The sequence below is a fragment of the Neoarius graeffei genome, chromosome 15 (genome assembly GCF_027579695.1).
Source record: "Neoarius graeffei isolate fNeoGra1 chromosome 15, fNeoGra1.pri, whole genome shotgun sequence".
Classification (NCBI taxonomy): Eukaryota; Metazoa; Chordata; class Actinopteri; order Siluriformes; family Ariidae; genus Neoarius; species Neoarius graeffei.
This window is the reverse complement of record NC_083583.1, coordinates 17,617,548-17,623,618: the sequence shown is the minus strand read 5'-3', so window position 1 is coordinate 17,623,618 and position 6,071 is coordinate 17,617,548.

Here is a 6,071-nt window from a genome sequence, read left to right as displayed (position 1 = left end):
ATGCAAACTCCGCACAGAAAGGCCCTCGCCGGCCACGGGGATCGAACCCAGGACCTTCTTGCTGTGAGGCGACAGCGCTAACCACTACACCACCGTGCTGCCCAAGGGTTATTTTATTATTTGTATATTTATTATTTACTGTTTGATCTCAAACGCGTTAAGAAGGCAAGAAACTCGTTCATGAATTAACTTTTGACGAGACACACCTGTTAACTGAAAAAGCATTCCAGGTGACTACCTCATGAAGCTGGTTAAGATAATGCCAATAGTGTGCAAAGCGTCATCAAGGGAAACGCTGGATATGCTGAAGAATCTAAAATATGAATATACAGTGGTGCTTGAAAGTTTGTGAGCCCTTTATAATTTTCTATATTTCTGCATAAATATGACCTAAAACAACATCAGATTTTCACACAAGTCCTAAAAGTAGATAAAGAGAACCCAATTAAACAAATGAGACAAAAATATTATACTTGGTCATTTATTTATTGAGGAAAATGATCCAATATTACATACCTGTAACCTTTGCTTTCAGTATCTGGTGTGACCCCCTTGTGCAGCAATAACTGCAGCTAAACATTTCCGGTAACTGTTGATCAGTCCTGCACACTGGCTTGGAGGAATTTTAGCCCATTCCTCCGTACAGAACAGCTTAAACTCTGGGATGTTGGTGGGTTTCCTCACATGAACTACTCGCTTCAGGTCCTTACACAACATTTCCATTGGATTAAGGTCAGGACTGACTTGGCCATTCCAAAACATTAACTTTATTCTTCTTTAACCATTCTTTGGTAGATCGACTTGTGTACTTAGGGTCGTTGTCTTGCTGCATGACCCACCTTCTCTTGAGATTCAGTTCATGGACAGATGTCCTGACATTTTCCTTTACAACCCCGATTCCAAAAAAGTTGGGACAAAGTACAAATTGTAAATAAAAACGGAATGAAACCTTTGAGCCAAATTTTCGTTGTGGGTGTAAATCTGTGCCAGCCAACGGTAGGGCGGGGGAGCAGGTTCCTTGCTATAAAAGTTAATATCTTTTTGACAAACATCCCAGTCATTGTGTTTTCTCAAACGGAACAAAGGATTAGGTGTGATAACAGATCAATTATCTGGCGTTCCATTCCACAGCCAGTGTGCAAATACAATGTGAGTAAATGGGCCATTTGAACTGCAATTTGTAGCTATTTTTGTGGTCTGGTGTAATGATTGTGCCCAATTTTAGCAAGGTGTCCTATGTGTTAGCTGGTCTGAAGTTACTGGTGTTTGTTGATATGTTGGAATACCCCTTAGAGCCCATTCTGTTAAGAAAAAGGATTATTCCTTGTTAAGTCTATGTCTGCACAGTTCAAGGCCAGTCTAAGCTCATTATAGTGGCTTCAGGGGCATTGAACTGACTGATGATCAAGCATAGGAACCCTGAAGGGACAAGGTGTATCATCTTTATGCTGCATGAAGGTTTATGATGAGCGTGAAGCACTGGAGCATGACCAGACCTTCTACTGTATCCAAGAGACAGCATTTATTGAAGAACTTGGGTCAAGACACTCCAGAATGAGACCCATAGACGTAGTGGTGCACTGGATAATATTACACTTGACTGTTTTTTTTTTTTCATCTTGTTTGAACTTCAAATCAAGGTAGAAATCATATCAGGATATGTGTGCTTGTCAAGGAAGACCCCAAATTTTCTCAGTCCACAATTACTGACACCTTGGAGAAAATTACCAAAAGAGCTTCTTCCTGTTCAACTCCGTGGACCCTATTGATACACATCATATTAATTGGAGTATAGTTTTACACTAGATGCCCTTCCTGCTGCAACCCTCCCATTTCTGGTCTTGGGAAACAACCATTCATACACACACACCTATGGGCAGGCAATTTAGAGTAGCCAATTAGCCTCAATGCATGTCTTTGGACTGTGGGGGAAACCAGAGCACCCAGAGGAAACCCACGCAGACTCCACACTGTAAGGCCCTCTTCGGCCACTTGGCTCGAACCCAGAACCTTCTTGCTGTGAGGCAACAATGTTAACCACTACACCACCATGGTGCCCAGAACATCTTAAGATACTTTTATGTTATAAAGTTTGTGCATGTGAACTGTCCTCTTAATTCAGATGAAAGGTTTTCAATCAAGTTCAGATCCCAAGAGCTGAACTGAAATGACAATGTTCCAGCAACTATTTCTGTGTTGATAGAAATGTACAGTATGTTTGTCATTATTTTGTTGATGGATCTATCTACAGCCAAGTATGCTCATGCATCTAACTCCTGGCACATTCTTAATTGTTTCCAACTTTTGATTCTTCTTCTTTGAATGAAGGCCCTTTTTGTGCTGATATTTTATGATTATGGATTTTTATATCCATCTGCTGACTTGTGCAAGTCAACAATCCACCTCATTTGTGTTGAAAGCTCTGGTTTTCATCATGGTGATGAATGACATTTATTCTATAGCCTTGTAGGTGGTTAAAGGCAACGTGACTATCAGGAGACTGAGAGAAGTTTGGGGAAGAGGGGAGAAGAAATACTGTAATAACGACAATTTAATTCAGTACACTCACTTTCAGTAACAGCTTTATCCATGCCAGGGTTGTGGTGGATCTGGGAACACTGGGCGCAAGGCAGGAATGCACCCTAGATAGAACAGGAGTCTGTTTCAGGGCAGCATACACACACATTCACATAGTCATTACATAATACCTATGGGAAATTTTAGTTGTAAATAGTCATAGGTGACTGAAAGAGCGTTCAAAGTGTCACTATAAATCTTTCTTCAAATTGATATGAATTTAATTTCGCCAAAGTTTATTCATCGGGTCACATTCTTCTACTTGGTGGAAAAAAACAAAAAAACAAAAAATTGTGACTATCTTAGTTTAATGAGAATAAGGACAGGGTATACACTCCGAAAATGCAAATTAGTGATGGAAAATCACTGGCAACTGTTTAGTTTAACATATTACGCCTGTGTTAGTACAACCCCGATTCCAAAAAAGTTGGGACAAAGTACAAATTGTAAATAAAAACGGAATGCAATGATGTGGAAGTTTCAAAATTCCATATTTTATTCAGAATAGAACATAGATGACATATCAAATGTTTAAACTGAGGAAATGTATCGTTTAAAGAGAAAAATTAGGTGATTTTAAATGTCATGACAACAACACATTTCAAAAAAGTTGGGACAAGGCCATGTTTACCACTGTGAGACATCCCCTTTTCTCTTTACAACAGTCTGTAAACGTCTGGGGACTGAGGAGACAAGTTGCTCAAGTTTAGGGATAGGAATGTTAACCCATTCTTGTCTAATGTAGGATTCTAGTTGCTCAACTGTCTTAGGTCTTCTTTGTCGTATCTTCCGTTTTATGATGCGCTAAATGTTTTCTATTGGTGAAAGATCTGGACTGCAGGCTGGCCAGTTCAGTACCCGGACCCTTCTTCTACGCAGCCATGATGTTGTAATTGATGCAGTATGTGGTTTGGCATTGTCATGTTGGAAAATGCAAGGTCTTCCCTGAAAGAGACGTCGTCTGGATGGGAGCATATGTTGCTCTAGAACCTGGATATACCTTTCAGCATTGATGGTGTCTTTCCAGATGTGTAAGCTGCCCATGCCACATGCACTAATGCAACCCCATACCATCAGAGATGCAGGCTTCTGAACTGAGCACTGACAACAACTTGGGTCGTCCTTCTCCTCTTTAGTCCGAATGACACGGCGTCCCTGATTTCCATAAAGAACTTAAAATTTTGATTCGTCTGACCACAGAACAGTTTTCCACTTTGCCACAGTCCATTTTAAATGAGCCTTGGCCCAGAGAAGATGTCTGCACTTCTGGATCATGTTTAGATACGGCTTCTTCTTTGAACTATAGAGTTTTAGCTGGCAATGGCGGATGGCACGGTGAATTGTGTTCACAGATAATGTTCTCTGGAAATATTCCTGAGCCCATTTTGTGATTTCCAATACAGAAGCATGCCTGTATGTGATGCAGTGCCGTCTAAGGGCCCGAAGATCACGGGCACCCAGTATGGTTTTCCGGCCTTGACCCTTACACACAGAGATTCTTCCAGATTCTCTGAATCTTTTGATGATATTATGCACTGTAGATGATGATATGTTCAAACTCTTTGCAATTTTACACTGTCGAACTCCTTTCTGATATTGCTCCACTATTTGTCGGCACAGAATTAGGGGGATTGGTGATCCTCTTCCCATCTTTACTTCTGAGAGCCGCTGCCACTCCAAGATGCTCTTTTTATACCCAGTCATGTTAATGACCTATTGCCAATTGACCTAATGAGTTGCAATTTGGTCCTCCAGCTGTTCCTTTTTTGCACCTTTAACTTTTCCAGCCTCTTATTGCCCCTGTCCCAACTTTTTTGAGATGTGTTGCTGTCATGAAATTTCAAATGAGCCAATATTTGGCATGAAATTTCAAAATGTCTCAGTTTCGACATTTGATATGTTCTCTATGTTCTATTTTGACTGCAATATCAGTTTTTGAGATTTGTAAATTATTGCATTCCATTTTTATTTACAATTTGTACTTTGTCCCAACTTTTTTGGAATCGGGGTTGTATTTTATAACCAACATTATTGTATTCTACAGACAATGAGAGCATATGAATATTAGGAGCTCCTCTGACAGACTGGAGCTGGACCTTTGAATTTACACAAGCTGAGAACTAATGCAGCTCTTTGTCAGCTTCTTTATATTTCCCACGTACTGGCTAGCAATCAGACTCAGAAATTAATTAACATCTAAGCGTTAATAGTAAAAGAGAACATTTTACCAGCTCAGTCAGGTTCTTCTCTCATACTAGTTGTTCTTGCTGCTCTGTTTTTCTCCCCCTGGAACTGCTTAATAAATACAATGCAAATTATTTTTAATGGGACTTAATATACTTGGCCAGTTCTTATTATACCTGGGCATCCTGCCCAAGTCTCACCCATGTGTGGGAACCACTGCTCTCACTTTGAAATTATGCAACCAAACAAGACGTTTAATACAAATTAACTTTATAGCTGTTCTTTCATTCAGAACAATTAAAATATATGATCCAAAAAATGCATGCAAAGACTTTAACAGTGAAACAAGAAGATGTTTTTGAGAATGTAATGTATGTGTGGTATTTTAATCCCTTCTCACTGGGAGAACTTTTTTCAGGTCTTGCTTTCACTTGTGTGTGTTTCTTTAAGTTCTTACTATTGGTATTGGTCTGCCTAAAAAATGATCTTTTGTGACTTTTTAACCCCCTTTCCCAGGTCTGTGAAAGTTCACTATAGCAGTTTTCCCAATTCTCGTGAACTCTTCATTGACTGCTTATACTAAACTAAAATTTCAAACCTGTTTGAGCTAAAAAAAAAAAAAAAAGGCTTCAAATGTTGGCTGTTTACATACAACCCCGATTCCAAAAAAGTTGGGACAAAGTACAACTTGTAAATAAAAATGGAATGCAATGATGTGGAAGTTTCAAAATTCCATATTTTATTCAGAATAGAACATAGATGACATATCAAATGTTTAAACTGAGAAAATGTATCATTTAAAGAGAAAAATTAGGTGATTTTAAATTTCATGACAACAACACATCTCAAAAAAGTTGGGACAAGGCCATGTTTACCACTGTGAGACATCCCCTTTTCTCTTTACAACAGTCTGTAAACGTCTGGGGACTGAGGAGACAAGTTGCTCAAGTTTAGGGATAGGAATGTTAACCCATTCTTGTCTAATGTAGGATTCTAGTTGCTCAACTGTCTTAGGTCTTCTTTGTCGTATCTTCCGTTTTATGATGCGCTAAATGTTTTCTATTGGTGAAAGATCTGGACTGCAGGCTGGCCAGTTCAGTACCCGGACCCTTCTTCTACGCAGCCATGATGTTGTAATTGATGCAGTATGTGGTTTGGCATTGTCATGTTGGAAAATGCAAGGTCTTCCCTGAAAGAGACGTCGTCTGGATGGGAGCATATGTTGCTCTAGAACCTGGATATACCTTTCAGCATTGATGGTGTCTTTCCAGATGTGTAAGCTGCCCATGCCACATGCACTAATGCAACCC